Consider the following 17,683-nt stretch of genomic DNA (forward strand, 5'->3'; position numbering starts at 1 on the left):
CGGGGACAGCTAACTACGATTTTCAGGCATACAGGCACAACCATAAAGCAGAGGGGGGGCATCTAAATACGATTTTCAGCCATGCAGGCACATTCATACAGGAAAGGGGGGCAGGTAATTAAGATTTTCAGGCATTCAGGCAGCTAAATGCGATTTTCAGGCATGCAGGCACATCCACACAGCAAAGGGGGGGCAGCTAAATACGATTTTCTTGCATGCAGGCACATCCATACAGCAAAAGGGGGCAGCTAAATATGATTTTCAGGCATGCAGGCACATCCATACAGCAAGATGGGGGCAGCTAAATACGATTTTCAGGCATGCAGGCACATCCATACAGCAAGGGGGGCAGCTAAATATGATTTTCAGGCATGCGGGCACATCCATACAGCAAGGGGGGGCAGCTAAATGCGATTTTCAGGCATGCACGCACATCCATACAGCAAAGGGGGGTAGCTAAATACGATTTTCAGGCATGCAGGCCCATCCATACAGCAGGGGGGCAGCTAAATACGATTTGCAGCCATGCAGGCACATTCATACAGGAAAGGGGGGCAGGTAATTAAGATTTTCAGGCATTCAGGCAGCTAAATGCGATTTTCAGGCATGCAGGCACATCCATACAGCAAAGGGGGGGGGCAGCTAAATACGATTTTCAGGCATGCAGGCACATCCACACAGCAAAGGGGGGGCAGCTAAATACAATTTTCTTGCGTGCAGACACATCCATACAGCAAGGGGGGGCAGCTAAATACGATTTTCAGGCATGAAGGCACATCCATACAGCAAAGGGGGGACAGCTAAATATGATTTTCAGGCATTCAGGCACATCCATACAGCAAGGGAGGGGCAGCTAAATACGATTTTCAGGCATGCAGGAACATCCATACAGCAAAGGGGGGGGGAGCTGAATACGATTTTCAGGCATGCAGGAACATCCATACAGCAAATGGGGGGGGAGCAGCTAAATACGATTTTCAGGCATGCAGGCACATTCATACAGGAAAGGGGGGGCAGGTAATTAAGATTTTCAAGCATGCAGGCAGCTAAATGCGATTTCAGGCATGCAGGCACATCAATACCGCAAAGGGGGGTGCAGCTAAGTACGATTTTCATGCATGCAGGCACATCCATACAGCAAAGGGGGGGCACCTAAATACGATTTTCAGGCATGCAGGCACATCCATACAGCAAAGTTGGGGCAGCTAAACACGATTTTCAGGCATGCAGGCCCATCCATACAGCAAGGGGGGACAGCTAAATATGATATTCAGGCATTCAGGCACATCCATACAGCAAGGGGGGCAGCTAAATATGATTTTCAGGCATGCGGGCACATCCATACAGCAAGGGGGGGCAGCTAAATGCGATTTTCAGGCATGCACGCACATCCATACAGCAAAGGGGGGTAGCTAAATACGATTTTCAGGCATGCAGGCCCATCCATACAGCAGGGGGGCAGCTAAATACGATTTGCAGCCATGCAGGCACATTCATACAGGAAAGGGGGGCAGGTAATTAAGATTTTCAGGCATTCAGGCAGCTAAATGCGATTTTCAGGCATGCAGGCACATCCATACAGCAAGGGGGGGCAGCTAAATGCGATTTTCAGGCATGCACGCACATCCATACAGCAAAGGGGGGTAGCTAAATACGATTTTCAGGCATGCAGGCCCATCCATACAGCAAAGTTGGGGCAGCTAAACACGATTTTCAGGCATGCAGGCCCATCCATACAGTAAGGGGTGGCAGCTTAATATGAGTTAGTGAGAGTCGCGGTGGAGGGGAAGAGGAACAAAGGAGTCCGTCAAGGGAACTGACCTTGGGAACCAACCTCCATGACAACGAGGGGGTAAGGCTGACCCCCTGACCCAGCCTGGTAGCAGACAGGGAGCAGGCAGGGGCCTCGTTGTGGGCCTTAGGTGTATGAGCCGGCTCCCTCCTCCCAACTGCTGCAATTGGTTACAAGGACTAAAGCAACCAATGGCAGAGGAAGCAGGGACCGGCCCCGGGCAGGTTAAAAACAAACACAAACAAAGCGTGGTGGGGCCATCTTGGAGGGCCTGGGTTCAATGAGGTATAGATTGCAATTCTGCAGAGTGAAGAAAATATCCAAGCAGTTGGTGGTGCGCAGAGCGCAAGATTGCTGGCCACAGGAAAGGAACAGGCATGGCATTTTACTCAGGCAATTTAAAAGGCAAATTGTTACAGTTGCGCACCGACTGGTGTTATGCCCACAATAATCGTCAGGCTTACCCCAGCAGGGCTCCTTCCGGTGAAGAGAAGAGAAATGCAGAAGTGGATGAGTGCGGGCCTCGTTGTGGGCCTTAGGTGTATAGGCCGGCTCCCGTCTCCGGTTGCTGCTATTGGTTACAATGACCAAGGCAACCAATGGACAGGAAGAAGGGACTGGCCTAAGGAAGGTTAAAAACAAACACAATCAAAGCGTGGTGCGGCCATCTTAGAGGGTCTGGGTTCTATGACGCATAAATTGCAATTCTGCAGAGTGATGAAAATACCCAAGCAATGGGTGGTGCGCAGAGCGCAAGATTGCTGGCCACAGGAAAGCAACAGGCACGGCATCTTACTCAGGCAATATAAAAGGCTAATTGTTACAGTTGCGCACTGATGTACGTTATGCCCACAATGATTGTCAGGCTTACCCCACTGACTCGAAAAGCAGATCAGTCTGAATGAGGGGTGCAGGAGGGTAGGCAGCAGGGCTCCGTCCGGTGAAGAGAAGAGAGTGAAAGGCTAGGTGGGTACAGGAGACAGCTCATTCTCGCAGCAGTCCTTAAGTGTCTGGTTTCAGATGTGTTGGGGAGAGTTAACTGCTTTTAACATTGAGACTTTACCAGAAGTGTCACTTTAGAAAGTGTAAAGAATTTAGATGCCCCAAAATAAGTAAGTTTCCACCACCCACACAGTCTCTGAAGTTAGCCCCTCTCTCAACTTTTGAGGGGCTAGCTCCACCGGAAATGTTAGTCTATTTGCGCCCCGGGCCACCAGGCATGATGATGATCATGCTGCTGAAAGGTCACGCTACGCGCTGCACTAGGTGGAAGCTGTATGTGTGTGCTTTAATCAAACCTTAAATCTCTCACCTAGCATAGAAACAAGGGTGTTCTGCCTGGGTCCTGAGCCCTGACCCCAGAATGTACCAGACAACTCTGTACGTGGCCAGCAATATTACACAGAGTAATGATTCCATAAAAAAACATATTCATGCTGGTCTGTCAGTAGATGCCAGTATCCTCATGTACAAGCTTTCTCTTGTTGGCTTTGCTCTTAATTCCAGTAAACATCTCCTGCCAAAGGAAGAAAATATGTTACTGAGGGGTTCGCAAATGCTTGCCCAACCCCTGCACCACCATGTAAGAATACTCTTAATGTTGGCTTTGCTCTCAACACCAGTAAACATGCAATTCTACAATAAAGAACCATTCCCTTGTTTGGCTGCACAAATGCCTCCATCCACCATGTAGGAACACTACGCTGAGTTTTCTTAATTACTCAATCAGTACATGCCTGGTGGCGGCACATCCCGGCCCCTGCTCTACCAGCGAGGTTGGGACGTGAGACGGCTGAGTCATGACACACCCACGGTTGTGTCAGACTCAGGCTTCTCCTCGCCGGCTACCATGGCAACATTTAAATATCAATGTTACGAGGACGCGCACGCGTCCTTTCCTACACGGCCACTCGCACAAGAAGGTAAGCTTGCAGCTTGCATCTCGGCTCTTTGGCGTACTATACGAACTGTAGCATCTATACGGTGACATAATCCATGTACTGACAGTGGTACTTCCATTACTATGTTTAAAGGTACCGAAAGATTCTACATTGTTTTGTGTGTTCGGGGGCCGGCCGTCGGCCGTTACACAAGCATACATCCACACGCACCCATGCATGCATAGAACACACGCCGGAGACGTGTGATGGCTCCGGTCTCCGGCGCGAACTACCGGGTACCGCCAATTATTCTTCAAACGCGCATGCGCGAGCTCCGTAGAGACTTGCGCATGTGTACCTCGTGTACGCAGTACACAACATCCCTCCTTTTCCCCAGAAACAAACAATTAACAATTAACTGCAGAAACAACAACAATTAACAATTAACTGCAGAAAGACAACCTGGTTCCTTCTTCGGATTTACGACGACAGATTTCCCCGCCTATGGTGCAGGGTCCATGATAAAGTCTCGGAACCTCTGTGGAAGTCGTCGTCCGGCCCTGCTCGGGTATCGTGGTGCCGCGTCACCAGGGGCCTCCGATGTCTCTGGATCTGCAGGTGGAGTGGCTTCCTCCGTCCCTGTCTCTTCCCCTTGTTCCGGGACCTGTTCTGCTGTTGCCTCGCCACCAGCGGCCTTGATGTGCTTGAAGAATGACACATTTCTGGTGATGGTTCCTCTGGCATTGGCTGCGGTGACCATTGTACCTTTCACGTGTGTTACACCCAGTGGTTGGGTCTCGTAAGTTGTCGACAACTTTCCTTCTGCTCTTCTGTTTCGTACCAACACGGTATCTCCAACTGCAATCTGTTTTTCCAGCAGTCTTCTCCGCGCTGTTTCATTATCGTTTCTCCATGACCTTTCTAACTGTACTTGGTCATTGTCGATCACTCCTGGTTGTCTCCCTTCTGATTCAGGTATGAGTCCTCTTGGGATCCTCTTGAAAAGTGCTTCCGCAGGGGCTATTCCAGTTGATCGATGAGGTGTTGTGCGATACTCCGGGAGAAATTCGAATAAATTTCGTCGGAGGTCTTCACCTCCATTTTCGGATATGCGAAACACCTTGTTTAGTGTGCAAATGAAACGCTCTACTTCTCCATTGCCTCTTGGCCATAGTGGGGTAACTTTTCGGTGTTTTATCCCTCTCTCTTCACAGTATCGAGCAAACGATTGCCCTTGAAAAGGTGACCCATTGTCAAAACATAACTCGATGGGAAAACCATGGGTAGCAAATATCTTGTCCATGGCCAGGGTGGTGTGGTCGGTGGCCTGGGACTCGACCAGTTCCACCTCTGGATATCGGGACCACTGGTCAGTTACTACTAGGAAGTGTAGTCCTCTTCCGGTAGAGCCAAAGTCGGCATGTACTGTCCCCCAGGGTAAATCACTCCTTGCCATGGTCTGAATCGGTGGTCCTTTCTCCGCCGGGCTCGTTGCTTGGCACGGGATGCATGCCCTCACAAAATCTTCCACTCTCTTTTCCAATTCGGGGAACCAGACTTTGAGTCTGAGACGTGCCTTCATTCTGGTCATCCCTTGGTTGTGTGCCAGCTGAAGGACCTTTGGCACGAGTGACCTGGGGATCACAATCCGGTGCCCTCTCAGCAGGAGACCATCGGCAGTTACTGACAGTTCATGTCGTGCACTCCAGAGCAATTGCAAATCCCTTTGCATTTCTGCATTTCTCTGGGCATTGTTCAAGAGGAGCTCCCGCCATGCTCCTGTGGCTACCGCACCTTTCACTCTCAGAAATGCTTCATCCGAGTTCGATTAGTTGGCAATTTCTTGTCTTGTCAAGGCAATGGGAAGTGCGGACTCGACGACCATGCGAATGGTGTCCACACAATTTGCAACCTCCGTAGTATCTCTGGATCGTCCTGCGACGGGGTGACGAGACAAATAGTCCGCAGGGTTGTGCGTACCTGGGCGGTATACCAGCTTCACCCCGTACTCCATGAGGGATAGCATCCACCTTTCTATCCGCGGTGGCGGTTTTGAAGAAGCGCCTGCCAGAATGGGAATTAGGGGCTTGTGGTCCGTCACCACTACAACAGGTTTCCCCAGGATATATAGTCTAAAATGTTTACAGCCCCATAGTATTGCGAGGGCTTCGCCTTCAATTTGAGAGTATCTTCTCTCTGTGTCTGTGAGTGCCTTGCTGGCGTATGCAACGGGTCGCATGGATCCCTGTTGATCCGCCTGCATGAGAACCGCCCCAAGTCCCACTGGACTGGCATCCACTATAATTTCAGACTCCCGGGCTGGGTTGAAATATGCCATGGTATCTTGTTCAGACAGAGCATCCTTGATGGCCGTGAATGCTCTCTGTTCCTTTCCAGTCCACGTCCATGCCACTTCATTCCTAGTGAGCGCTCTCAGGGGTTCAGAAAGGGATGCTAAATCTTGAATAAAACGCCCACAATAGTTCACCATCCCTAAAAAGCTGCGGACTTCTGCCGGGGACGTGGGAGGTGACACCTCTCGAATGTCTTTCACCTTCTCAGGATCTGGGGATATGCCTCCCGCATGGAAGACAAATCCAAAAAACTCTAGGCTGTCCTTCAGGAATTCGCACTTTTCTTGGTGCAGCGTCAGCCCGAGGCTGTGGAGTCTGTGAAAAGTGTTTTCCAGACGCTTGATATGCTCTGCTTCAGATTTGGCAAAAACTAGGATATCGTCTGACATGTTTATCACTCCTTTTAGTCCGGACAGAGCCCCCCTGATAGCATTTTGGAAGACTTCTGCCGCCGAGGATATTCCAAAACGGAGTCTTTTATATTGATACAGTCCTTTGTGGGTTGTAAAGGTCGTAATATATCTAGACTCTGGGTGGAGCTCCAACTGGTGGTAACCTGCTCTCAGGTCTAGTTTCGAAAAGAATTTCGCACCCTGAAGTTCTCCAACAATGTCGTCTAGAGTGGGAGTGAGATGACGTTCTCTTTTTATAGCCAGATTAGGAAGTCTCATGTCTACGCAAATGCGTACAGCCCAGGCTGTTTGGGCTTTGGGGCCACTACAATTGGAGAGACCCACGGGGTGGGTCCTTCCACTTTTTCAATGATGTCTCGTTCCACTAAGTCTTGCAGCTCCTTTTCCACCTGAGCCCTCAGATGAAACGGTATGCGACGATGTTTCAGCGCCGTTGGTCTGACTGACTCATCAATGTGGAGCCTTATTGGCTCAGCCTTCAGTTTCCCTATGCCTCTGAAGAGCCTCTCAAAGCGTGTCAGCAGGCTGTCCAGATCTGTATGATATACAGCAAAAGTGAAATGAACAAGGTTGAGTGCTTCAGATGCCGCGCAGCTTAAAAGAGAGTGCGGGCTTACGCTGGTAACAAAAAACCTCGCTTTGATGCTGTTCTGGCCATGGGTCACTGGGGCTACGAATACCCCTTGGATGGGTAGGGGAGTATCTTCACCAAAAGCGTATATTTGAACCTTGGAGGGCGACAGGGTTGGTGGGCCTGCAAGTGCGTTGTAATGTCTGTCCGCCAGTACGCAGACTGAAGCTCCCGTGTCGATGAGGACTGGAGTGGGAATTTCTCCAATGTCTACAGTACATATGGGTCTTCGTCGAGTTCCAGGGCCATTTGCGATGCTGGAAATGAAGAAAATGTCTTCCTCCTCGTCTTCCTCTTCTTCGGCAATGTGTAGGTCATGCACGTCCTGTTCAAGGGATGTTATGCCCCTCACGGTGCGAGCGCCACCTCTACCGGCCCTCTCTGGTCCTCTACTTGCTGCCACGGGCAATGGCGGCCCTACACATTCTAGCGTAATGCCCAGGTATCCCACACCTGCCGCATGTTCGTGATTTGGCTGAGCATTCACCTCTGTGTGGGAGGTCATATCCACAGTAAGAGCACGACTGAGGGGTACCTGATGTCGTGGGTCCTTCTCCCCTCTTCGGTGTCCATCTGGCCTTCCCAGGTGTGAACCGTCCGACCTCAAGTGCCTCCTCCTCATTCTTGGGATGCGTGGCTGCGTCCATTTTCGATCCTCGGGCCTCCGCCAGTTCATACGCTCTTCCCATGTCTAGGATTTGCCGGTGAGTCAGCCCTGGTTCCCTCAGTACTTGCCTCCTGAGTTTTCCTGAGCAGCATCCTTGCAGCAATTGGTTACGGACCATTTCCTCTTCGTTGACCCACCTGCAGGAGCTCGCTAGGTGTCTCAAACGGGCACAAAACTGGTCCAGTGACTCTTTGCTCCGTTGTTTTTCTGCCCCCATGACAAACCTGTCGAAGTCAACATTCGCTAAGGGTAGGAAGTGATCCCGAAGTGCTTGTTTGACAGCGTCATTTGTCGCCACTGGAATGTCGAGGGAGTCATATATTTTCTGGGCTTCAGTGCCTGCGGAGTACATCATGATGGCGATCTTTGCCTCGTCCTCTGTCTCCCCCGAGGCTCTGAACATCATTTCCAGTCTTTTGACCCATATCAGCCATTTTGAGCCAAGTTTCGATGGGGGCCTCGTGGTATCAAATTCAGGCATGGGAGCCAGAGTGGTGCGCACTCTGCGTGGTATTGGGGCAACGGCGCCCTCATCATCTGTTTCTTCACCCATCACAATAGGTACTCACAGTATTTTCTTGGCAAGTTGATGGGTGATCCGGCTCCCAACTGTGGCAGAGTCTTCCTGCTGGCTCTTCTGCCACTTCCTGTGTCACAGCCCTGCACCAGCTGGGCTGTGGAGCGTCCAAAAATTGTTGCAGCTGCTTGCAACGGGCAGATGGTGCACGAGCACCCAAAACGGGCCGCAACCACTGCGTGTGTTGTAGTGAACGAGCACTCAAAATGTCCGCCGGCTGTTAGAGCAGGTCAGCGACTGCGGAGTTGTATTCCGTTTCGCCGATGTCGTCGGAAACGGGAAGACAGCTCCGATCCCGCCTCGTCGCCAGTTTTGTGTGTTCGGGGGCCGGCCGTCGGCCGTTACACAAGCATACATCCACACGCACCCATGCATGCATAGAACACACGCCGGAGACATGTGATGGCTCCGGTCTCCGGCGCGAACTGCCGGGCACCGCCTTTATTCTTCAAACGCGCATGCATGAGCTCCGTAGAGGCTTGCGCATGCGTACCTCATGTACGCAGTACACAAGACATTGGCATCAAGCTGTTACGTTTAACACGTGCAAGTAAGCTACACGTATTTCATTTCTATTTTTTGACCAGTGTTACTGGCAGCAAACGCAACCTTTAAGTAACAACATGACTGATTATGAATACGTTTGATCACAGGAAAGATCTGTTTTCTGAACCTGCATTGGTTCGGTGAATTTGACAAGAAGGAGATAAATGAGGTATTTACTTTTCAGTTATTATGGGTGTTGAAAGTGTGTCCTTATGTTATGTTTTGTGGACGTGAGCTCATTTATATTCTGTTTCTTTTCTATTTTGTGGTTCTGGAATCTCCTTGAATACTACAATTGAAACGTTGGTATGTAAAAAATATATATACATATACATTGATTATTTGATTTGCATTATGCACATATTATGGGTTTATGTTGAAGGGGGCACAGCCCTGATGAACGAGAGAGAGAATCTCCGAAATGCATTGGCTACATTAAAGTGATTCCCCTCTGTTTTACATAAGTCCAACCTGGTGGTCTATCATCTTTCGCACCTAAAAGCCACAATTTAATGGATACAATATGTGATGTGATTACACCTTATGTGAAGAACGACCTATTTTTTGACCTACAACGAATGAAGAGAAATATATATATATATATATATATATATATATATATATATATATATATATATATATATATATATGTTTAATTTTTTTTCAATTTTTTCATTTTTTTCACTAATTTGAATATGGTAACCTCTGGTCTAGAGGTACAAAAGAGAGAGCAACCGTTTAGCAGGGTGTATTTCACTCCGCTTTTTTTGTTTACATGGTTTTTCTGAACCCAGGTGTCTCTGGGTCGTTTTTTGCGGTTTGCACCTCAAAATCCACACATTTACATATAGTTAAGTTTGGATATATGCATGAACTTTAAATAAACACTGAGAGAATTAGGTGGTGCCTGCCACTTTGCTTTCTTTGCTTATTTCTTTTTTTGACTTTGCCTTTAACACCAGTAAAACAAGCAATGTCACAGTAAGAAAACATTAACTTTTTTACTGCACAAGTGCCTCCACCCTCCCCATTTAAGAACACACATCATATTGGCCTTGCCCCTTATGCGAGTAAAAAATGCCATGCCACTGAAAGAAAACTTTCCATCTGCCTGCACCATTGTGCTATAAAACCCCCCACCCCAAACCCTCCTCCACGTAATAACATTCATTAAGTTGGCCTTGCCCAAAAATACCAGTAAAGCATGTAAGAAAACATCCATGCTCCAATGCCCCTTTCCTGGGCACCAGCCTTTCACACACTTTTTCATACCCATTCACCCATCAGCCACTTAATTGGAGGGGCATAAACATTTCCCACAAATATGCCAGAACAGCAGAGCATAGCGAGGGATCCCACACCAACCAAAAGGAATTTGGGAGGGGCCTTCCTCTCCAACCTGATATATTTTTTTGAAGAATGGGTTAAAATGGTGCATTATACAGCACACCATTTGTGAAAGATTTGGTGAAAATCCAGACTGTTTGCAATTGGTTTTTGTAGGGTTACTCTTATCTCCAAAAGATGCAACTTACCAACAGTGCACAGGAGCATTTCCAAGCACATTTTCATGATGCCTTTGGCCACAAAATAAGCCAGTATAAAAACATTTTCACGCTGGCTCTGCCCCTACATGTCCATAATGGCTGCACCAATATATGCCAGTATCCCCATATAAGAAAATGCTCATGTTTGCTTTGCACTTAATGCCAATAATGATGCTATAAGAAAACATGTCCAGGCTGGTTCTGCCAATGTATGGCAGCATCCCCACATCAGGACATACTCCTGTTGGCTTTGCCATTAAAATTGCCATGCCACAATAAGAAAACATGTTTAAACTGCTGCACTAAAAGGCAAGTCTAGCCACATAATAAAACATATCATGCTTTCTTTATCATAGCTGCCCAGTAAACAATGTCATGTTACGGTAAGAAAAGGCAAGACTGACTGCACTCACTTACTTTATCATAGAGGCCCAGTACAAATGTAATGCCAGAGTAAGAAGTGACTGCACTAAAATGCAAGCCTAGCCATGTAATACAACTCATCATGCTTGTTTTACTATGACTGCTAAGTGAAAAATGTCATACCATAGTATAAAATGGCTAGACTGGCTGCACAAAAATGGCTGTCTAGCCATATAATAACACATAATTGCAAAATGCACCTTAAGAAAGTATCTAAGACAGGCAGTTAGTGAAGGCAACAAATTGCCATTGACTAGCCTTTGTTGCAATTCTTTAAAACGCTGTTATTGGCACTAGCTCCATTCTTATCATAATGATCTAACGTTAACACGTTGAGAAACCTGATTGAAATCATTGGAAAATGGGATGTGAGAGCTTTCTGGTGGGCTTTGAGCAATTAACCTTGCAACCCCAAAACGCTAGAGAGAGTGCCTAAGGGCACATGGGAGAATTACATTACCAAACCCTTGGGGAAATCTCTAAATGAAGTAAAGCCATCTAATGTTGTATGCGACAAATGGCAATTTAAACCTAAACATGAAGACAATGGGCCTCATTACAAGTGAGGCGGTAAGTAAAGGTGCCGGAGCCGTTAACCCCGTACCGCCTCATTACGAGGTCCCCTCTGGACGTCTGGTCATTAACGGGCCCATTGTTAGCATGCTCCCCATTCCGTTGGCGAATTCCCTATGGGGGCTCAAATGGGAATGGGGATGTACCGGGTCCGGGTTCCCTGAATGGTTAATACCGGGCCCTCCAAAGTCGGAATGGCCCGGTATTTCCCCATTCAGGGACCACGGACCTGGACCCGAGTTTGGAGGCAGCCATGCCCTTATTAAGGGCATGGCTGCCTCCAACAAAACTCGTAATGAGGCCCAATGTCATGTTTGTTAAACATAGCAAGGACCTGAGAGCCCCGGGCCCTGATGGGGTCTGTAACTTCCTCATGAAATTAAATCCAGACAAATGGAATGGGGTGCTGTCCTGTACCTGTTATTTCAGTCTATTAGTTCCACTGGGAGTCTTCAGAAACATGGACACAGAATATAGTGGTTCCAGTATATAAGGGAGGTCCCAATAACTGGCCCAGAACTTTCACATTTTAGCAATGCTGTGGGCCTACCAATACGATGTAATGATGTCACTTTACTGTGCACTGAACACAACTTTTTGAATTCTGATCAGCCTTGATAAAGACCCACGGGTCGAAGCACGTGTCGGCTGACAACAAAGGGACATAATCTGCCCCACAAATGTACCTAACATGTACCAACCAAATGTTTACAAACCACAGTACAATTGGCACAAATAAAAAGCGAGACTAAATCGCAAAAACCAATGTGTTGGAACCTTAATTGGAAAATCAGAAGCAAGATATCCAGGAGACAACCCTTTCTTTCTTTCCAAACACCATTGGGGTACCGGCTAAACCCCTACTACTCCTGAGAGCTTGCAACAGAAGAACCCTACTTTTTGATTTCACCATGTAGCAGGGCTCAGCACAGGTTGTTCGCCACCCTAGAGCCAACCACTTCCTCTTAGTAATACTAGGAGAACAACCACTGCTCAAGCTCTGGGGAACACCCCAAGAAAACCAAGCAAACCTATCAAACATGCCCGAATACATGATGTCAAGAAATGAGGACATTAGAGCATGTTTCGCACCAGGATCAACGACAACGCATTCAGAGATGCAAACCCACAGGAAGACCTCAAACACAAATTAATGAGACTAGGAAAACTATCAAGAAAACAAATAAACAAGTTTTGGGAAAAATCGACAATGCAGGAATATGCTGAACAAAAGAAAGTACCAAGAGGCCTAAGAATACTCATCTTTCCAGATTTTGATGATCCATTGGATTCGGATCTAGCGGATGAATGGGAACAGAACCTTATACAAGGTTCAACGTCAATGATATTACTACTCATTGAACATGCCAAAATAAAACATGCAAGAACTGTCATTCTATTGGAAGAACTCAAGAAGGAGATAGAAGAATATGATGCCCCGAACCTTACACGCTAAAAGCTGCCACAAGAAAAGCGTGATACAAAATATCCCAAAAGGGGAGTACATACGTGCCAGAAGAAATTGCAATTCTGCTAAACATTTTTCAGACGAATGTGATCTACTTGACCAAAGATTCAAATGCCGAGGATACTCGGATAAAAATCTAACAGCAGCAAGAAATCAAGCAACAAGTATTGTAAGAGAAACACTACTCTCGCCCAAAACAAAGAAGCAAGACACCATACCAAAAATCAGATTTGTCACGAGATTCAACAAGGACAGTCACACAATCCAAAAGATCCTTACCAAACATTGGGACCTACTACTGATGGATGAACATATCAAACCCAGTTTGCAAGCATACCCGAGTATGTCATTCAGTAGAGCTCCAACACTGAGAAACCTACTAAGTCCATCATTCCTCTCTGAGAAAAATACCTCGGCACAAGACTGGTTGAGCAGGCAAGCGCCCATTGGCTTCACCAAATGTGGAACCTGCTCAATGTGTAAATACGCCACCCAAACAAAATGTGCACAATTCACAGGCTGCCCACCATTCAAAATCACGGAGCACCTTAACTGTAAAAGCAAGTTCGCTATCTATGCAATAATCTGTGTATGCGACAAGATCTATATAGGAAGCACTATCCGGGAGGTCCGTACCCGGATAAGAGAACATATGAACAGCATTTATTCACAAGATCACAAGCTGCCACTAGCCAACCACTGGCAAAAGAACCATCAAATGGAAGACAAGAGCCTAATAAGATTCATCGGACTAAAAAAGGTGAAATTGGGAACCAGAGGAGGAGACAGAGTGAGAAGACTCAGACAAGAGGAAGCACGATTCAGATGTGTCAAAAATGGTCTTAACAAGGACCATGACTTCAATGTATTCCTGTAACTTCCCCCATCTGAGCTCATCTACAGCTTGTCCTACCACGCAACTGTCTCCTTTCCTTCCACCCCAAATCAAACTGGGCCTACAGCACTGCCAGACTGGCACATTGGGACCTCAGATCCCAGGCCCCTGGCCTCTAGACCATGGACGCTGATCCCTGGCCATCTGACCACACCACACCACACCAAGCAAGACAGCCCCAGCGGCCAAGCCCCTCAGGGCCCCCGCTGACACCAACTAGCCAGGCACCACTCAGCCCCTACGGGCCACAACACCATACTACAAGCCCATGGGACACCTTTCCCACCCCTCCACAATCATTATGCTGGCATGACACTCCTGTGCATATACATAGGGAATGGCCTTCAGAGGAACCTGATTCCATTAATGACCGAAATAACTTGGGCAACCTAGGATGGGCCACTAACCTAGGAGCCTAGCACCTCCCATATCCAATATCCCCTCCTTCACTTGGCCGCGGGCCACCCACCGGCAACGCTCAACTGAGCAGCATGGCCCTGGAAGACTACTCCCAGACACATGCGCACAGCATCCACACTGTTCTCCAAGACACTGCTCTCTCGCACACGCGCGAGAGCCGGCAAAGCATTTCGACGGCCTCACGCAACTACACTCGTGCGCATGGGCGATCGCACTCCCATTACTGGGCAGTATACACATACAAAATGGAGCCGCGATCGGCACTCCACGAACGGGAACCAGACGGACCGGATCGCTATTCAGCACACAGGTGACCCCTTCCCCCTTCAGAACCCTGACCTCCAACTTAGCACTGCCACAGGCACCTCATGCTCCCACACCGCCTTGAACCTTATTCACCGGCACTTAGCTGCATCAGGCATCGGCGGCCCCGCGCCTCTTCCGCAATAGCTAGAATAACTCCCACCACCGCTACCAAGGTGGGGGACTACGGGTTCCACCCCGCCACCCGATCTCCGGTCCAGGTATTGGCCCATGCCCTACTGGCCTTGACCGGACCACCATTGCACGTCCCGCCCACTGCGGCCCCATCCAATCACCAACCCCCCTATCAGGACCCCCTGGTCCAGCCGGCTCCTGCTGGACCAGGCACCATACCGGGACCATCAACCCTGGTCCAACAGCCGCATGACCACACAACCAACCCGCAAACTAAGGGAGCGCACATGGGCCCCCCCATGGGCACAATCCACATGGATCCTGCCCCTCTTCACCAGACTCCCCACGTTTAGACATCCGGGCTTCTCCCACAATTGACCCACTGGTCCATCCAGCACTAAATACAGGATCAGGCAAACACCATGTCTCAAAAAGACCTTCATCCTATAAAGCCCAAACCACCATCTCACCACCACCCCCCTCACTTATTTTTTACAGGAGCCACTGATTCCCACAGGACAGCCAAATTAACTCAGACCAGGACCCCACAGGGGGGTTCAAGACCATTTACAATAGGTAAGAGGTTACTCTATCCCCATCCATTCAAATGAACAACATCTACCATCTCCCCTGCTAACCTTACTTTTCCTTCTCCTCCCTCTTTCCTTTCTGTTGTTGCCACAATGGCATGTTTATACAATCCTTATATGTGATTACTGTAACATCATTTTATCTGTATTATCAATCAATCTTGCCTCACCAATACACCTTTCACTGTGCCCCACCTACCAATACGATGTAATGATGTCACTTTACTGGGCACTGAACACAACTTTTTGAATTCTGATCAGCCTTGATAAAGACCCACGGGTCAAAACACGTGTCGGCTGACAACAAAGGGACATAATCTTCCCCACAAATGTACCTAACATGTACCAACCAAATGTTTACAAACCACAGTACAATTGGCACAAATAAAAAGCGAAACTAAATCGCAAAAACCAATGTGTTGGAACCTTAATTGGAAAATCCGAAGCAAGATATCCAGGAGACAGCCCTTTCTTTCTTTCCAAACACCATTGGTGTACCGGCTAAACCCCTACTACTCCTGAGAGCTTGCAACAGAAGAACCCTACTTTTCGATTTCACCATATAGCAGGGCTCAGCACAGGTTGTTCGCCACCCTAGGGCCAACCACTTCCTCTATATTGATTTTAGTACTGCCTGGGGGATACCTTAGGGGTTTCTTGACATGTGTGACGATCCTTCAGATGGCATTGTCCCCGTAGGGGTGGTAATATTTTGGAGTGTCTAATGGAGAGGGACTTTTCTCCTGGGAATAAGGACACGATTGGGAGGCACAGGCCCTTTAAACCCCAACCCGGTAGGATAATGATAATACCTGAAAACGTATGGGCCTAAACTCATGTCCAATTCCATGTGTTATTGTGAAACATCGAACCATCCTGATGACATAGGTACTGAGATGAAGAAACACTTTAAACGCTACATTCAAGTAGGACGAAGATTAGAACAGCTGCTGTCAATTGTACAGACGTTACACTGGGGCCGTCCCCGCTATTTCAATTGAACAGCAAAGAAGGACTGTGTTTCTCGCCATTCACTGACCTTTCCACCAATGACCTATGCGGTTCTGGAAAGCTGAAAGCTGTGATACGACCAGAAGGAGAACCACAGGACTGAGCAGGCTGCGTTGAAGGCAGAAAAGCTGACGCGGCCTTCGGGAGACTGCAATGAGGTTTGTCTCCAAAGTTGAGAAGAGGACTAGCGGGACGCCCAAGAACTTCTATCTAGTCTAAACCCTCCTTCTGACCCTCCACATATACCAACAGTAAATATAGCGCAGACATAATGCATAGCTACCTTGAGCTCACCTGTAAACGGATATTGTTCTATGCGGCTGCTTTTAAATTATATCAGCAAGTTGAAAATATGACAACATGAGCCAACAAGTTTTATGCCACTGAGGTTAATTCACATCTAATATTTATATTTGGAAAAAAGCAGCAATTAATAAAAAAAGGTCAACAGTAAATCTCGAACATAGAGGGCCTGATTCATGGAAGGTTTTCCTATAGGAGTGCCCCATTATAAAACACTTCCATGAATCAGGCCCAGAGGCTTTTACTGATTCCCTCCTGAATCCGTTTTCATATACAAATCTCAGTTGGCGTCCCATATGGAATACATGGCCTCTGGCTCATGAGCAACAAGCGTTAGAATTGGTCAAATACATCCATTCCATAGTGTCCCGTCCCCTAAACAAGCAATCGTTCCTGCCTGGATTGTGCTAATACAATGAAAGGTTGCCCGAAGATTCTGGCCAATGTACAAAATCATTGTTATACAGAATATAGTTGATAGGTGGGCTTTAAATACTAACAAATTTACCAGAATTGTCTTTTAATAAATACGATAGTTTATCCAGGAACAACTGTTTCCAAAAGTCATTAACTGGGGGAATGTGCCTTCTTCCACCAATGAGCAATTGTGACCCTCCCAGCCAATGAATTTTGGTTTATTTAGACTACCCATATGAGGACACAGAGATGATCTCTCCTCCTCATCGACCTCTCCCTATTACAAAAATTAGGGGATCTAACGGTAAGCATATCTCAGTTATATTTTCAATTAGTGAAATACTTTCAACACAAAAGGATTGTATTTTGGGACCAGACGTCCATACGTGTAATATGGGACCTAATGCTCCACAGTTCCGCCAACACAGAAGCGAAACCAACATAAAGATCTTGTGTAGCCGAGCGGGAGTCCTGTACCATCAGAGTTGTCATGTGTTTCTATAGATAATGAATAAAGTTGAGAGACGGCCACTTGTTGAGTGGTGGCACTTTAGAGATAGCGCCCTCAGGTGCTCAGACAGACCCTCACAGAGTCTTCATCACCTTCAGTGTAAGTACTTTCACAGCGATCAGTGTGTTCTGCACTTAAAGAGTATTTTTCTGAGGCACCTTCACAATGGTGGTCAGTTCACTGTTGACAGTGAATCAGGGACTGCTCCTTCAGCATTAAGGGACAGG

This window comes from Ambystoma mexicanum, chromosome 4q, assembly GCF_040938575.1.
Source record: "Ambystoma mexicanum isolate Mex_15411 chromosome 4q, UKY_AmexF1_1, whole genome shotgun sequence".
NCBI lineage: Eukaryota > Metazoa > Chordata > Amphibia > Caudata > Ambystomatidae > Ambystoma > Ambystoma mexicanum.